Source organism: Etheostoma cragini, chromosome 2 (assembly GCF_013103735.1).
Source record: "Etheostoma cragini isolate CJK2018 chromosome 2, CSU_Ecrag_1.0, whole genome shotgun sequence".
In the NCBI taxonomy this organism is placed as follows: Eukaryota; Metazoa; Chordata; class Actinopteri; order Perciformes; family Percidae; genus Etheostoma; species Etheostoma cragini.
The window spans coordinates 3,633,248-3,650,607 of record NC_048408.1 but is presented as its reverse complement, the minus strand read 5'-3'; the positions used below and the strand labels follow the sequence as shown (position 1 = coordinate 3,650,607).

At 40.9% G+C, this 17,360-nt stretch overlaps 1 long non-coding RNA gene across 1 annotated transcript; it reads left to right on the top strand.

The window, feature by feature from the left end:
• Window positions 1–7,796: 7,796 nt before the first annotated feature.
• LOC117936703 lies at window positions 7,797–14,819 on the top strand. The gene is made up of 3 exons (XR_004655004.1): window positions 7,797–7,806; window positions 9,326–9,328; window positions 14,656–14,819. It is a non-coding gene; the product is annotated as an uncharacterized LOC117936703 (long non-coding RNA).
• Window positions 14,820–17,360: the final 2,541 nt, after the last annotated feature.

Here is a 17,360-nt window from a genome sequence, read left to right as displayed (position 1 = left end):
CCATGGGATTGATGAGATCCATCCAGAAATGCTGAAAGCTCTGGGTGTGGAGGGGCTGTCTTGGTTGATACACCTCTTTAACATTGCAAAGAGGTCTGGGACAGTGCCTGAGGAGTGGCAGAGTGGGTTGGTGGTTCCCTGCTTCAAAAAACGGGGACCAGAAGGTGTGTTCTAATTACAGGGGTATCACACTTCTCAGCCTCCCCGGTAAAGTCTACTTCAAGGTGCTCAAAAGGAGGGTTCAGCTGATAGTCAACCCTCGGTTTGAAGAGGAACAATGCAGATTCCGTCCTTGTCGATCTTCACTCTGGCAAGGATCCTGGAGGGAGCCTGGGAGTCTACATGTGTTTTGTAGATGTGGAGAAGGCGTATGACCGGGTCCCCTGCAATATACTGTGGGAGGTTCTGCAGGAGAATGGGGTGAGGGGGTCACTTCTCATCCAACATTAATTTATTCTTTAACTAGTAGTTTCATCACTTACTTGACCTGAATCTCCACCGAAATGACCGGAAGCTCACTGTGCCTGTACCCGGCTGACAGTCACCTGTTCTGGTAGCTACAACTGCTGACCTGCAGGAGCACCATGGGGGGCACCAGAGGCGGTGTTGAGAACTCTGTTGCAGTTTAACACATCTACTAGATGCCTCTGATATGACTGAGCTGTGAGCGAGGTCTGTAAATGTAAATGTGCTGTATTTATATAGCGCTTTTCCAGTCTTAACAATTGCTCAAAGCGCTTTTACATCTACAGGAAACATTCACCATTCACACACTGTGGCCGGGGCTGCCGTACAGATAAACTTATAAACTTATCAGATAAACATTCACACATATTCACACTCCGATGCGCAGCACCGGGGGCAACTCGGGGTTCAGTGTCTTGCCCAAGGACACTTCGACAATGGCTGCAGGGGCGGGGACCGAACCACCAACCTTCCGATTGGCAGGCAACCGCTCTACCACTGAGCCACAGCCGCCCCAAGCCCCAACGCCAGCGGCTTAAACAACTAGCAACCGCCGCTCGGTAGCACAGAGATCCGAATGTTAATGTACGTTACTCAGCAACAGCTCAAAAAGGCGCAAGGTTGCAATTTAAATCTTAATTTGGATTTTTGTGAAATAATCTGGGATTTCTTTTTGGCCAATCGCCCAGCCCTGGTGTGTGTGTGTGTGTGTGCGCTTGTGTGTTTGTGTCTCTCAATGTAATATGCTAAACTTGCTTTCAGTAACGCCAACATTATTTTAGATGTATAAATGATTAAATGACATAAGATGTAGCCTATGTTATGGATTGTGTAAAATCTATTTCCAGTCCCAAAAAATTGTATGCATTTACCAGACTCTATTTTCTAAAATTCAGTTTTTCTAGTGTGTGTGTGTGTGTGTGTGTGTGTGTGTGTGTGTATGGTGTTCTGCTGGCTCAGGGCTGACTCAGCACATGTACACGTACACATTCATAGTGAGGCACATCTTGACAGCATTTCTCTCTGATGGCAGGATGAAGAACAGAATCGAAGACACATAATCCAAATCCATGTAATATGACAAATTAGACAAAGTTTAGACAAATCCAGAGAGATGGAAAGAGCAGAGGTTGTAGATGATACACGGTACTGGACTGGAATCCACTGACTAGTTAGATGATGATGATAGATGAATTTTAGATTCAGTATGTGTTACCTCAGCAAGTTGTAGCTGCAGCACAGCTGGGCTTCAGTAATATTTAATTTTTTTCCTCTTTTGGAAATCTATAATACAACCCTCTCACTCACTGTTTCTGTGCTTCCTCCTCCCCTCTAATGCCCTATTCCATTTGGCATATCTGTCTTTCTACCTCTATCTCCATCATTTCTATGCTCTGTATTCCATACATTTCACTGCTGATGTAATAAAGGAGTTTTGCTGACTCCACGTTTCCATTGAGGACTCAAAGTACAGTAAAGCTGCATCACCAAAATGTGCACATTTACACAGCTCTACAAAACACCCAATTCCTCCATTGTTGTAAAGCTAATGAGATATAGGGCACTAATTTAACAATCTAAGTGCACGGTGTGAAGCGCATGGTGCAGACGCGTTTAGGGCGTGTCGAAATTCACTTTTGCTAGTTTGACGGCAGAATAAAAGGGTCTGTGCGCCGGGTGAATGGTTCAAAAGGGTTGTACTTAGTGTCTTCATTAATCATATTAATTATATTACTTAATTAATTATTCCCTCTAAAGCCAGAAATAAGAGTTAGTATTTTAAAACAATGGGCCGTAAGATACTGAAATGCCAGTGATCATTTTGTGTGGGTTTTGTCACTATGATCAACACCTTTCACATTACACATTGTAAAGTTTTACATTGTGGATTCCATGGCATATTTTCATGGTCTCCTGTACCATTCAGGACTCAAAATGTTCTGGTCCCCTATGATCTTTACTCTAGTGCCGGGCCATTTTCTGCTTGTACACAAACTCTGAAGGCCCTGACACACCAAGGGGTTCATCGGCCCTGTTTTTGCTTGGCTATTCAGTTTAAGCACCAAACAGACGAAGGTAGTAAGGAAACGACTTAAGTTAACAGGGCGCACAGAGAAGGCTCTTCTCATTTTTAAGATCATCCAATCTGTATGAAGTAATATACACATAGAGTGGTCAAAACTGTCCAAACAAGATGCCCAATTTTCCTTCTAAAACACACACAGTATTCCACTTTTGGAATGCTACGAGGCTTTCATGCTTTTAGTCTTGTTCTGGAGAGGAACATGGCCAAATCATGTAATCTGAGTACATTAGAATGGAATTGTCTACATAACTTAATACAAAATGTAGTTGCTTAGTATTCAATAACAATATAAAAAATTGCTGGTTACTTTGCCATTTTGTTCTAAACGACAGGTATGGAGTGTCTAAAAGGGGACCAAACTAAATTCAAAATATTTGCGTGCATGTCAACAAGTAGCAATATTTGAATGGAAATTGTTCAAAGATAAAATAGATACTGCTGTTACACTTGAACTGCTGATTGCACTACATATTTACTCTCAGTTGTCTTGGCATAGTGTTTGTAGTGGGCTTTAGCATCATGTTATTGTCAGGTCCTGAAACGCTGTGTTTTGACCCTTGTTTTTTTCCCACTGTGTCCTTTTCTGTCCTTTGCCCATGTTTTGTTTTGGATGACACAAACACTGAGGAGGACATAGAGAGATTTAAGGACAAGTGGGGAGGGGGATAAAAGTTGCAATTTGGCAATACCAGCAGATAACTGGAGTGCAATCAAAAGTCGTGTGTGTGTGTGTGTGTGTGTGTGTGTGTGTGTGTGTGTGTGTGTGTGTGTGTGTGTATGTGTGTGTGTGTGTGCGTGTGCGTGTGTGTGTGTGTGTGTGTGTGTGTGTTTGTGGTGACACTCAAAGAGAGACTCCATTAGTGAGACCCATTGTCAGGTTACCAAACAAGGCACATGTCAACCACAGGACTAGAATAGAAGTCAATACACTACAATAGAACTTCCAGACTCTGGTTCATTACATTTGTACAGAGAGTCGGGCCACTAACGTTTGGCGGTGACATTGGTTTAGCATCGCTAGCGTTCGCCTTAGCCATCTCTTTTACCACTAACGGAGCAAGCTGGAAAATCACAGTTTTCCCAAACCCGTGGGAGGAGGGCCACAACATTGTGGAAACCAACAGAACTCAGCAAAGATTGTTCTTACTTGGGTTTTAACTTCTGAATATTCGGCAGCGTTTCCAAAACGGACCAAATGGCTTCGCTCGCATCTTTCTCTGCCGCTATTACGTAACTACAACTCAAACTAGCCCACGGCCTCAACGCCAGGATGACTACCTTTTTTGAGTAAAGAAGTTGCAGCCTGCACATAGCTGTGATCCAATCCACAGTGACCAATGACAGTGACTCTTATTGTTAAATACCACTTCATCTTAAAACCTTCAAAATAAAACTAAATATCTATCTGTGTCTTTTAACCGTATTTAATACACTACTTTTTGTAACCTTTTGTTAAATATATTTTTAACCATATTTATAAAAATAATTAGTGTAGTCCTACTGGCACGGTTGACTTGCTGACCTCTAGTCATTTGTAATAATTACAAAGGTTGGCTGTGGATGCCCCCTTTCATGGCCAACCTACTCTGGACCACTGTCCGACCAGAGACCTTTGTAACGGTGTGGATAGGGTATGCACCTCTGGTCCTACTGGGCCTGGCCCAAAAAGTTACAGACCCTGAACCCAAAGTGTGGTGCGGCGGTTGGGGGCGCCCTGGTAGTTCACCTGGTTAAGCACGCGCCCCATGTACTATGGCTCAGTCCGTACCGCGTAGGCCCATGTTCAAGTCCAACCCGCTGCCCTTTGATACATGTAATTTCTCTTCTCTATCCCCTTTCCTTTATTTAGCTGTACTGTTGAGTAAAGGCCAAAAATGAACAAAAAATATAATCTTAAAAAACTCACAATAGCTGCTGTTGGCCAATTGTTAAATCCTAATGCATAGAAACTCTTTCATGCAGGCAGCAGGGTCCATTGTCTAGCATTTCCCCGCTGATGAGTTTAGTAATAAGATTCATACTGTAGATAGTCTGTGTCCACGATGTTCCTTCTCCTTGATTGTTCAGGTACCGCTGGAAATTACTATTAGTTCTTTGTGTTGGCATTTTAAACTCCGGTGAATTCTAAGGCCTATGGTTACCTGGTGCTCAGATCTCTGCAGGGTAAATCCAGACAGCTAGCTAGACTATCTGTCCAATCTGAGATTTCTGTTACACAACTAAAACTACTTTTGAATGTACACCAAAACAAGTTCCTTCCAGAGGTTATTTTTCAGAGGCGCCGCAGCTCAGTGGGGTGCCTTCCACCACCGAAGACAAATGTGATTGGTTTAAATCAAAGCCAATAAACTAGAGTGAGTTTCTGTCACATCCCGGATCGTTGTGTGGATTAGCCAGACCCTCTTTTGCGACGTTGTAGAGGTAGGTCTCGCAATGCAAGCCTAAACTGTAGATGTCAAAAAGTAAAGCACTGTGGACAACTTACTTATTTTATCTGCATCAGTAATCACAGAGCCAATTTGCAGTACATTTATAGTTTATCTTTCCATTCTCACTCCCATTGTCATAGCCTTTGATACAGTTGATCATGTCTATCTTTTGACAGTTATTGATGGTGTGCCACAGGGTCTCTCAAATGGACGTAAATGTGCTTCTTGTGGCTGTCAAAGTTCTTTCGGACTCCTTTTCTTTCCCACAGAGCCACAGAGAGTATGCTAGTAACTGCTCATGGCTGGTTATTTCTGAGTATCAGTTCTATATCTCTATCCACTTTATTGAGTGCTGGTCAGTCAGACTCCCCTGTGTGTTCTGATCCATCGTTTCACTCAGGATGTAGCTAAGAGGGCATAACTCTGACAATCTTTGCTCCCTCACTCTATTGAGCCAGTGTTCTAGCAGTATTGGAGCAAACTAGCAGCTGAGCTACATTATCTTTGGAGGTAATAGTCCCATTGGAGAATGCTTTTAGCGTTGGCCTTCTTTTTCTTTTCAACATGAGTTTGGCTAACACTAGTTTACTAACCTGTCTGATTATCTGACTGCCCATGTTTCTTAGCCCATCACACTTTTGTTTGCAATGTTGTCACATTCCCAGATCCCAGAAATAGACTTGTTTAGTTCAATATTATCACAATCCAATAGATAAACGTGACTTATTTTATAAAGAAGAAATGTAATTACTTACTACTAACGTGCCCTTTCTGTCTCTCACTATAAAACTATCTACATTTACATTTACATCAACCATATACACACAACTGACTGTGTGTGTGTGTGTGTGTGTGTGTGTGCGCGCGCGCGCTTGCTAAGCAGAAGGTATGCCCTGACATTCTCCTCCTGTGCTTGTCATGAATAAACATCTACTCTGACTGCAGACATAACAGCTTGTAATATGTAATACACCGTATCACTAGTTGAGTGTGTGTGTGTGTGTGTGTGTGTGTGTGTGTGTGTGTGTTAATACTCCATATCAGAGCTGTCTGTCAGGCAGCCGTGCCTCTGCATAAAAGGAGCCTGTTCAACAAGCCCTCGGCACTGTCACTGTCTCCCCTCATACACTTACTTCCCATTCTGTCCTTAAACATCTCCCTCTTCCTGTTCACCTGTGCTTTATTGTTTTATCTTGCTCTCCTCCATTTACCTCTCTTTCACTGCCTCTCAATCCCTCTCTTCCTGAAAACCCATGATCTACAGTTCTGTTTGCTGAGCAAAGGTAGGGTGGTACTACTCTGGCTCTTTGTTTTTCTCATTCTGTAATTTTTCACTCTTTCTCACCTGTTTGCTAAGCAAAGAAGAGGATGTCCTCTCTCTACCCGCTGCCTCTAATCTTCCTTTACTTTGTAGTATTACTCTTTCTCTCAACCTCACTCATATGTACTTTTATAAAATGTACTTTTGGGGTAGTAATCACCAGAGGCCCCACGATACAATGTAATCACGATTCAATGTTATCACGTTACGATGTTGTTACGATGTGAGGTTACCACGATGCGATGTTGTCACAATGCAATGTTATAACTTTATCACGGTACGATGTTGTTAAGATGTGAGGTTACCACGATGCGATGTTGTCACGATGCGATATTATAACTTTATCACGGTATGATGTTACGATGTGAGGTTATCACAATGCGATGTTGTCACGATCCGATGTTATATCTTTATCACAGTATGATGTTGTTACGATGTGAGGTTATCACGATGCGATGTTGTCACGATGCGATGTTATATCTTTATCACAGTATGATGTTGTAACGATGTGAGGTTATCACGATGCGATGTTGTCACGATGCAATGTTATAACTTTATCACGGTATGATGTTGTTACGATGTGAGGTTACCACGATGCGATGTTGTCACGATACAATGCTATCACTAAACAATGTTAACTCGAAACACTGTTACCATGATACTATGTCATCACGATATGATGTTATTGCGATACAATGTTATCATGATACGATACTGTAATTTTAAACGAATTGCGATATTCTACAATATATTGCAGTTACTTTTTTTCAACTTCAAATGATGTCACCAAAGGAAAACTTTGTCATAATCTCTTATCTTGAATGGTTTAATTTAATTTCAAAAAGTTACATTGTTATCTGCAATTTATAAAAGAAAGACCGATACGTGGCTCTGCAATACTCTACATTTTGCTACAGAAACTATTGCGATACTAGGTTATATCAATTTTATGGTACAGCTAAAAGTTTCTTGGCAGAACTCACACTTGTGAAATTTGGTTCATCACTCGGCAAAATGTGTATTTTGCGTGCAGCTGCGGACAAATTTACAAATTGCAGTTAACCATGGTCCCCATAAATCCACTGGATTTTAAAATTCCAACACAGTGAAAGTGTAACGAAACAGAGCACCAGAGCAAACCCAGAAGTGGAACGCCAAAGATATAGACTACACATGGAAAAACTATCTATTCAAAAAGCTCTCAAGCCTTGTTTGTTTTTCTCACTCCGGATGTAGCAATGGTGTCCTTGCAAAATAGATAGATAGCGGGAGAGACATCCAGCACTTATCAGGCTTTACTCCAGCACTATGCATCCGATTAGCCAGAATAATGTGAGACAACCATATATTTATCATAGTAATCATATTCTTCTTCGTCAGCAATGTGTGTCGGCAGGTGTGTACATAATGTAGCTCTTTTATATAATAGCAAATGTAGTCGAGGTCAAGAATCAAGACTCACAGAAGGAGTGTGTGTATGTGAGGGAGAGGTGAATGATTGCTCTGTAGGATACCACTGTGGTCCACAGCATGCATGTGTGAAGAGTCACTAACCTCTCCACAGGGCTGTAATGAAGGGCATGTGTGTGTGGTTGTGCCCCTTGTATCATCATCATCATCTTTAAAGAAACACCATGAAAGCAATGTAAACTCAGTTCCAAGCTCATTCAGCAAACCTGTTAACCACTAATCAGCCTATGTTCATGCCACAGCTACTATTCCATTGCTGGCTTACTTTTTAAGGCTGTTAAGATAAAGCTATTCATTTTTTCATACATACTGTGTCAGATGCTAGAAACAGAGAGCACAACAGAGTGTGTCAACCTTGGGATGTCCCAAACCCCAGAAAGATTGTGTTGAGATAGAAAATGTTAGTGTGTAATATCTTCATAAACCATGTAACATTTGTTCTCTAATTGTGAAGATAAATATACCATGCTAAAATTCACATGACAACGTAACTCTGGGGGAATGAAATCTAAAAACGAAAAGAAAAGAAATGGCTGAGAAGCTGAGAATAAGAGGACATAGGGCACATGCAGGGAGCACCGCAACATTCTACAACTAGCAAGCAATTGCAATTGTAACTAGCTTTTCTGAAAGTGTTGAAGCAAAATTAGAGAACTTTTTGTAACTTAATATACTGTTTCCAAAATTGTTTCATTATATAACTGACAGAACAGTGTGAACGGCACTTCTGCATTTGCGTTGCGGCTCTCTACCATACATAATTGCATTATGGGAGTTTGCCAGATTGGGTTGCGGATCTGTAGTTCCAATGAGACATAATGGGACAACTCCGCTAAGCGGGAAAAGTTACATAGCCTTAAAACGGAGAAAAAAAATTATAGTCCCAAGAAAATTGTAGACTTTACTGGCTTGACCTAAGTGGCCACTGCCTCAAAGTGCATAAATCAGTCTTGGCGCTAAATTAATATAGATAAATAATACACCTTGCCTAAATAAGAGGTTAACCAGGGGTGGAAGCATGAAAGTAAACAGAGGAAGAAGGTCCTGTGTTTTGGTCTAGTGGTCAAACCAGCTCATTTTATTAAAATTATCACACATTGTTTTGCAAGAGGCATTATCACGTCTGCTCTGGTCACAGAGATTTTGCTCTGCTCTGCCGGCATCTGTCTGCAATTTTAGAAGCAGCTGGTTTGACCACGGAGATACGAGTGACGGACGGTGAGCTTGACCGCAGTCTATTTCTGAAAGACAAACTCTGCATGCTGCTACATCTCGCTGCTCTGCTGCATTGTAGACTGCTAAACACAGTTGACTACAGGAGACAATAGCTCAGACTGCCGGATTATGTATAGTTGGTGCTGTGCAAGTATGGATCACGTTCTCACCACAAATGAACCGCTCCAGAGTTGGACTGAAAGAGTACCGAGACCTCTTCAAGCCCCTCTTCAAGCAGGTCTCAGTACGCTGCTTTGGTCCACTTTTCGTGCCCAACCTGCCCAAACAAACCGCACCAGCGGAGCAAAGAAACTCTAGTTCGATTTAACCAAACCAAAGGTTGTCGGTGTGAAAACGCCCTTAAGCAGACAGTACAGTTTGACCATGATGTTTTATTCTACAGTGCTGTCCTAACTCTCTAACGTTCCTGATGGTTGATTTAAACTTTTATGTTTAGCTGAACTTTGAAGGTAAACAAAGATATTGCAGGTGCAATAAACAAAGATGCTAAAGCCTGATTTTGTCTCTCTGGGAAGTATGCTAAAGTGAGGCTAGCACTACAACCTCCAAAAGGAGACAGTCCTGAGATAAAACATTCCCTTGTCATGCAGCTGCCTAGACTCTAAATCTGTAGAGAGACAAAGTTAATTATACATGATCAGTTATGGTTATTGGAGACTGGCTCCCCTACTCGTCCCCTGTCCTCAGACCTATGAATGACCTGATGTTGTCTAAGCTTTCCCTTTAGTTTCATGATACCACAACACTGCTGATTGCTACACAATTGTCCAACTTCAAGTTTTTTGTTTGGTGTGTGTGTGTAGGTGTGTGTGTAGAAGGAGGTGCGGACCCAATCAACTCTCACTGCAAACCAAATCAACCTGCGGGTCTAAATAAAGTTGCCTTGACCTTGTTCTTGACCATGCTCTATAAGTTGAGACAGTGTTACCCTGTTCTCACTCAGAACAGTGTCCAACAAAACCTCATCACCTTTCCAGACAGAGAAGGACTATAACTCGGTGTCTCCATGGATGACGGTAAATCTTACAGCTGTATTGAGGAAGTACACTTCTCAATTAACACATTATGTCTCTGCTGAGGGATTGGAGTTAAGCATATGTGTTTATGTCTATCTTTGTCTACATTGAAGGTTCATCTTAACTTTAAAGGACGCATAACTGCACAATCCTAATTTCCCCTTAATTAGAGATTTTATTAAACGCTTCTGTTATTCATCAAAGTCTACCGACACTTCTTCATGTATGTAAAATTAGGTGCACTGCTCCTGAGTTTTTTCCTTAACAGCTACATGCACACAACACACAGACACAGACACACACACATACACAACCTCTGATTGATTCGAAATTAAACCCCAACCATCCATACTGTTTTAAATGTTCTATATTTTCCACCGTAGTCAAATCTGAGGTGGCAAGGGAGAATACAATACATACTGGACTTGATGTCTAAATCATATGTCTAAGGATGTTCTGTCCCAATAATTGTGTCACTAGTGAGCCTAATTTAGGCCTAATTTACTGTAATTGTATTTTAGCAACATTTAGAATGTACCACACAGTGTTTCTGTGGAAGCTGCACATGTACTTATATCAGTAAATGGCAGATCCTTTCACTTGGAATTTGGGTTTAATTTAATAATTGTTCTTTATTTTTTAATATTAATGATGAAATAGCAATTCAATGCATTAACATTCAGCAGTATATCTATGCAGGGCTTATTCTAGGATCAGACCTTTAAGGGGGCTCAGCCCCTATTGAGAATGTGACACGGATACAACACCTTGCAAAAGTGGTATCCCACCCTCTCACCCTGCTATATCAGTAATTTCACTGGGTAACAATGAATATATGTATTTGTTATTTTAGTATAACAGAGGATACATGCAAAAATATTGAACATGCGAAAACACAGCAAAAGTCACTTTATGGACTACCCAAATCAAACAAAATGATAATGGGGTGTGAACAATGAATAAATAAAACAATACACATTTTTACAACTTTAACATTGGCTCAACTCAAACCAAAACCTCCACCCATCTTATCCTAATGAACAAAGACACATTCACATTTATGTCATTGATGAAATTTAAAGTGGAGAACAACGAAAGGATGATCTAAAATGGCCAATGTCTATTTATAGCAGTTCAAATTACTTGTTGCGGTGGCGTCCACCATTCCCGGGATTCACAGCAATACTTAGGCATCAAATCAAAGACAGTCATTTTGGCTTTTCTTTGTCAGTTGATCATTATTATTTGGAAAGGAGTAATGGAACAAGAAGGAATAAGTTGGATGAAGAGCTGCAGACAGCAGACTTTGCCCCTTCCAACTCCTGAGCAAGGTAACATGCTTTACTGTGTCCTGCTGTTGTGTGGAGAACGACTCACGCTGTGTGCAACCCTGAAGTCAGATCGCTGTTGCAATCACTTTTGAGTGACATCTTTATTTTTTGAAAGCAACATGAGTTTGTCTGGCTGCACAGTGAACAGATACACCAGCTGCTCAGGTTGGCTGTGGTACTAAACTACTGCACTTGGAATCCCAAGTGTCGCCAAATCAACCAGGACTGACACTTTAAATGAGGATTTCTACCTGGGCCCTTTTCATCCCATGCATAAGTGACTAATGTGGGCAAACATCTTTGACACTAGTCCAGTAAGAGCAGTGTGATCAGCTCTCCCTGATCACATTCACAGAGTAACACAAATTCACAGTGCAAACTTGATCTGATCTGATCTGCTGGCTACTAAGCACTTGGGTTTAAGGGCCTTGCTCCAGGGCCCCTCACTGGTGGTAATAAGGAAGGGTTAGTGCACCCACATTTATCCTGTCGGTCCCCGGATTGAACAGAAGATCTCCTAGTCACAAGCTCGCTTCTCTAACCGTTAAGCTACCACTGCCTTTTCACATGTAAATGGATGAGCTAGGGAGCCATTTCAACCACACCAAAGTGGTAATTGTTAGAACAGTGTAAAGACTAACCAAGACAACTTTTGGCCTATCTCTGTAGGAATGATTTCTATAATGTTGTCACTTAGAATAACAAGCTGAGCCATTCAGTGGCAAAAACAGCACTTGTAGTAGATGGACATTGTAGGTGACACATTGCCCATTAATGCTGCATTGCAACTTGTTTTGCTGCTGCTGACCGCAGTGGTCTCGCTTAACACTGGAGCAATTTCAAAGATTGTTGTTCCCATCAGTCACTTAGACACTGGTCACTGGTGACTTTAGATCGCTAATCTAAAGTCACAAAAGATGGGGATCTGTTAAATAGTCTTGGGAAGGAACTTGTTTTTATCTGTTGACACAATACAGTAATCAGAGCTTTTTAAATTAGATGGATACATAGTTAAACCTAATTTTCTCTTACCAGTGTACCGTGTGTATTTAGTCCATAGCAAAGTCCCACCATTCAGTCCCAAACCGTCCCAGTTAAGGAGTAAATGCCTTTGTATATGAATAAATGGTATTTATTAATGTTAATGAATCTGTACAATCATTCCCCAAAAGAACCAAGCTTTTTTTAAGTTTAGAAGATGATCAGGACGATCATCTTCTAAACATAAAGAAAGCTGCTTGGTGGACCAAAGAAACCTACGTTGACTGTTGAAGGAGATATGATGTGAACCACCATGATGAGCCACAATCCCCTTGGCAACAACATTATAAATTATAATAAATTATTACTCCGTAGGTTGAATATGGTGTGCTTTCGCAGCAAGGAAGCAGTGGTAAATGTAAAAGTTCCTGCCCAGTAGAAGTCCAGTACCTCATTCTCAATCACTGGAGTTGTTGAGAGGAGTCAAGAGGAGCAGATGGCCTGTGGAGACAGGAAATGAGTTACCTGTGTGGTAGGAGCGAGTTCATGATGTGACGTGAATGAACAAGGACAGAATAGAATAACTCAGCCGGTGAGAAAATAAATATCCCTCATGTAATGCACAGTATTAAGGAGTTTCTTTGCCTTTAATACAGCAGTCATATATTATTTTTCTATCATCAACAGTGTGCTTTACTGCACTGACAATATTGAAGGCCATTCCATTTTTTCTGCACACTTCTGTTTTGGTGTGCTTTGCTGTGTTATTGAGATACTCACAGACTGCTGCGCACAGTGCAGTCCAACTTTGGAAGTAGTATGTGGCCGATACACTTTTCTGATATGGCATTATATATATATACATATATACATATATATATATATATATATATATATATATATATATATATATATATATATATATATATATATATATATATATATATATATATATATATATATATATATATATATATATATACATATATATATATATGGGCTTTGAAAACCAGAGCCATTGGGGTTGTGATAGTGTGGAAGTTATTGTACTGGTTTGACCTTAGCGTCGCGGCCTCATTGAGAATGTTGCAAGAAAACAATAAAAAATTTCCAGCATTGGTAACTGTCTTTCTATCTTTATCTGTATCCCTTTCTTTTGTTCTTTCCCATCTTTTCATGCATGCTCTCTCACATTCTCTCTACCTTCTCTTCGTTTCTAACTTGAATTTCTTCAAGTTAGAAACGCCGTTGAAGAAACACAACATCCGTTCAAGAGCAAATCAAAAAGAGTACATAAGGAAAGTGTGAATCTTCAAGGCTCTATGCGTCAAAAGCATGAGACTTTTTCAAATCAGCAGGGGTGACTGACTGGTAATGAGTAAAAGAAATTAAAAAACTCACTCATCCACACCAGAGATATCTGCATTGTAGAGCAGCAACAGATGGACTAAGTGTGTAGTAAAAAATAGAAAACAGAAAATTGTCTGTTTGTTGAATGCCTATTTTAAACTGAAAGACTATGAAAAGACTAAAGTCTGACACCAGCTCACATGTAACGTTAAAGACTGACTGATGTAAAGACTGGGGATCTTGCAGGGTCAACTACAGCTACCGTTAGCGGGTAACTTAAGGGGAAGTTTGCCAATGTTCTGTTCTGCCCTACATACATATGAATGTGTCCAGTACCCGCATGTTGGCATTTATCCATCGGTAAAACTTAGAAGGGTTGGAAATCGGCAACTTTCCCTCTTTAGATCTGCTTCATGTTTGGTGCTGGAGGGAGCGCACCCGTTGGTTTTTGACAATTATCTCGTGATATACCTTCACTACCAGGGCCGGTTCTGGCCCCTTGGTTGCCCTAGCCACCCCCCACTCTTGCATTGCCAATGCAAATGCATGTGCATTTTGGTTTTAAGCTTGCATGTAAGTTAGATGGCACCAACATTTAGTCTAATCATAACTGGTCTGATAACCCAAAGCCCAGTGTTTTGTTTCCAGATTTGTGTGCATTGTGACTTATGATGTGGGGGTTTGGGGGTCAAACCCCTGAAAAGTTAGAGCATTAGAGTCTGCATTCTGGTGAATTTTTATGCATTTATTTTTTTTAAACTTTTTTCTGAATCACTTTACGCTGGGAATATCTTTAAAGGAAAACATAGATTACAAACCACTTATAAAAACATAATGTAATGTATTGCAGTAAAGCTCTCAGGCATTCTGTGCAACTTTCATCTATTTATTCTCCTGTAGATCGACTTTTCTAATTATATCTGAGTCAGCACACATGTAGCCTAGCATCATTTACTCTTCGGTAGAGTAGGATACGGTAGATCTCAGACCTCCTGACAGACACAGAGCCCCGTTGGAGATGCTGGTCTCTGAACGAGACAGTTTAGGGAAGTGGCTGTACGCTGCTCTCCATCGGGGGTGGAAACCCAAAACTACAGCAAAAATAGGGACACATCTGCCGCAGCATGACCACAACAGAGCTTATATTATGAACCTGAAGATGCACAGACCATGAAAGGTGAGCTGCAGCAGAGGCATGGTCTGTGCTGCTGCTCGTCTCTATTTGTACATTGAGAGTGGACACTAAGCCACGCACAGTTCTGCTTCAGAGCTCCCCGTGTTTGAGTCTGATCCAGCAACTGGAAACATCACATCACAAAGGATTTAGTTAGAAGTTTTCCCCCCAATTAGGAAATTATCGAGAATAATCATCAATTCAATCTAATAATCAGGTTGACAAGTAAACGTGTCACTGTGGGGGCGCCCTAGGATGATGTTTTATTTCTGTTATCATTCTAATTCTATTATTAATGGCAAGCAGACTTGTTTGACGGCCACCGCAATCACCTGGGTTGCCTATAGCATACGCCGGCCCTGTTCGCCACCAAGACTTGATCATATAAAACATGTTTGATTTGGTCTGACCGTCAAGACAGGAAACTGAGTTTTTAATGACTGAGATGACGGCAGCGCGCCTACTCTAGCAACTCTCAGGATTTCATTCCAATATTAGTTTGCGACAGTGGAATCGTTGTTTGGTATGAGGTCAGCATAACATGGCTTTTTCTGCAGTGCTGCTGCTGAGCTTGAAGCAGAGCAGAGACAACAAGTGAGTGGCAAAGGTTGTAGGAAGTAAAAGTAATCCAATCATTTTATTAAAGTCATTTTCCAGACATTGCTTTGCATTACGTTACAACGTCAACTCTCTGAGATTTTCTTTGTCTCTGCCCTCCAGTTTTAGAGCCAACTGGATTAGTCTGGCATTGCCAGACCTTCCTCCAGAGCCACCTCCTAGGAGGGTCTGGCTAGTCCACACAGCATTCTGGGATGGGAGAAAAACGTGCTCTGGTCTAGCAACAGTGCCGCTGCAAAATAGCCTTGGGGAGAAAGTGGTCGTTCAAATGTTGTTTAAATTGCTCAACAGAATACTCTGATTGGACACATAGTCTAGCTAGCTGTCTGGATTTACCCTGCAGAGATCTGAGGACCAGGTAACCATAGTCCTCAGAAATCCACCGGAGTTTAGAATGCCAACAAAGAGAAAGAGGAAGGAGACGAACATCCGGCCAAAAAGAGTGACATCCAGCGGAATGTCCGGCAACAACGGAGCGATCCCAGAAGTGGAACGTCGTGGACACAGACTAACAGTCATGTAACTGGAGATCAGACTATTCAGTGTGTTTTGAGCTATGGTTTGAGGAGGTGTGAGTGTCCTGTACAGGAAACAGGAAACATCACTGCCTCAATCGCAGCCACAAGAAGGTTTTAAAACTCTCTAAAGGGTAAAAAAGGAAACACAAGCATTGAACTGCCAGGGAGTTTGTGTGATAGCTGCATGTGTGCTACAACAACAAAACGCCGCTATGTCTCCTGGACTCTTTTCTTTCTCTCTCTCTCTCCTGTGTAATAAAGCTGCCTTTGAGTACGATTGGAAAAGTCGAAATCTATGAACAAGCTGACGGAAAACAGTGATAGTGAAATAAAAAGTCTACTTTCATTGACCCCCCCTTGGGCAAATTGATTTCCATAGCATGTCTTCTTTCCAACTACTGGGGAAAAAACGTCCAAAATACCCCTTTAGGTGGTTATTTTGCTACACTTTGAGTATTTGCAAATGAAAATCACTACTAAATTCAGCAATAGTTAGCATTAGATAATGTCAAATTTTCATATTTTAACATAAAACTTCAGAATTATTTTAATACAAAAACATATGTCTTAATGGAAGTAATCCACTTGGTAAATGGCATGGTAATATCTATTAGTTTATTTATTTTTTTCCACTCCCCTGCAGTGTCTCCCCATAGAAGCATATCCTAGTTTGACAAAAAGATCAAACACAATTTATAAGAAATAATATGATAAAACATTTTTTAATTTGTATGAGATAATTACTATGACTTCCTATTTAGATTAATTAGTATATGTAGTTTAGACTCCAGTGAAAATGTTTAAGCAAAATAAAAAGAAAGAGATGGTTGAGAAAGTATCAAATGACCTAGAGACTAAATTTGATCTTTTTCCCCAAACCTAATTTGTATGAATATAGTGAAACCCAGATTTGAGATCCATGATCAGCATACGCTTTGCTGTTTATTAATGTTTACATAATGACAAAAAAAAAAGTTTTATATCATGTAAAGAGCTATTTGAGGATATGGAGTGATTTAGGATGGTGTAGCAATACCAACTCCAGTTGCTCATGAGTTGGAAAGCTCTGCATCAAGATTAGAAAAGAGACATTTAACATCTGCTAACAAACTGTGGGAGACTGTTAGATCTTAGATCCCCCAAAACATGTTATCCTTTAGTATATATTTGGGAAGTTATTTTTGCCCAGCATGTGTCCTTGTATTAGGGAGACTCCAAAATCATGGATGCTGCTGGGGCTCAGTGGTAGAGTGGTTGCCTGCCAATCGGAAGGTTGGGGGTTCAATCCCTGGCCCTGCAGTCCCATGTCGAAGTGTCCTTGGGAAAGACACTGAACCCGTAGTTGCCCCCGATGCTGCGCATTGG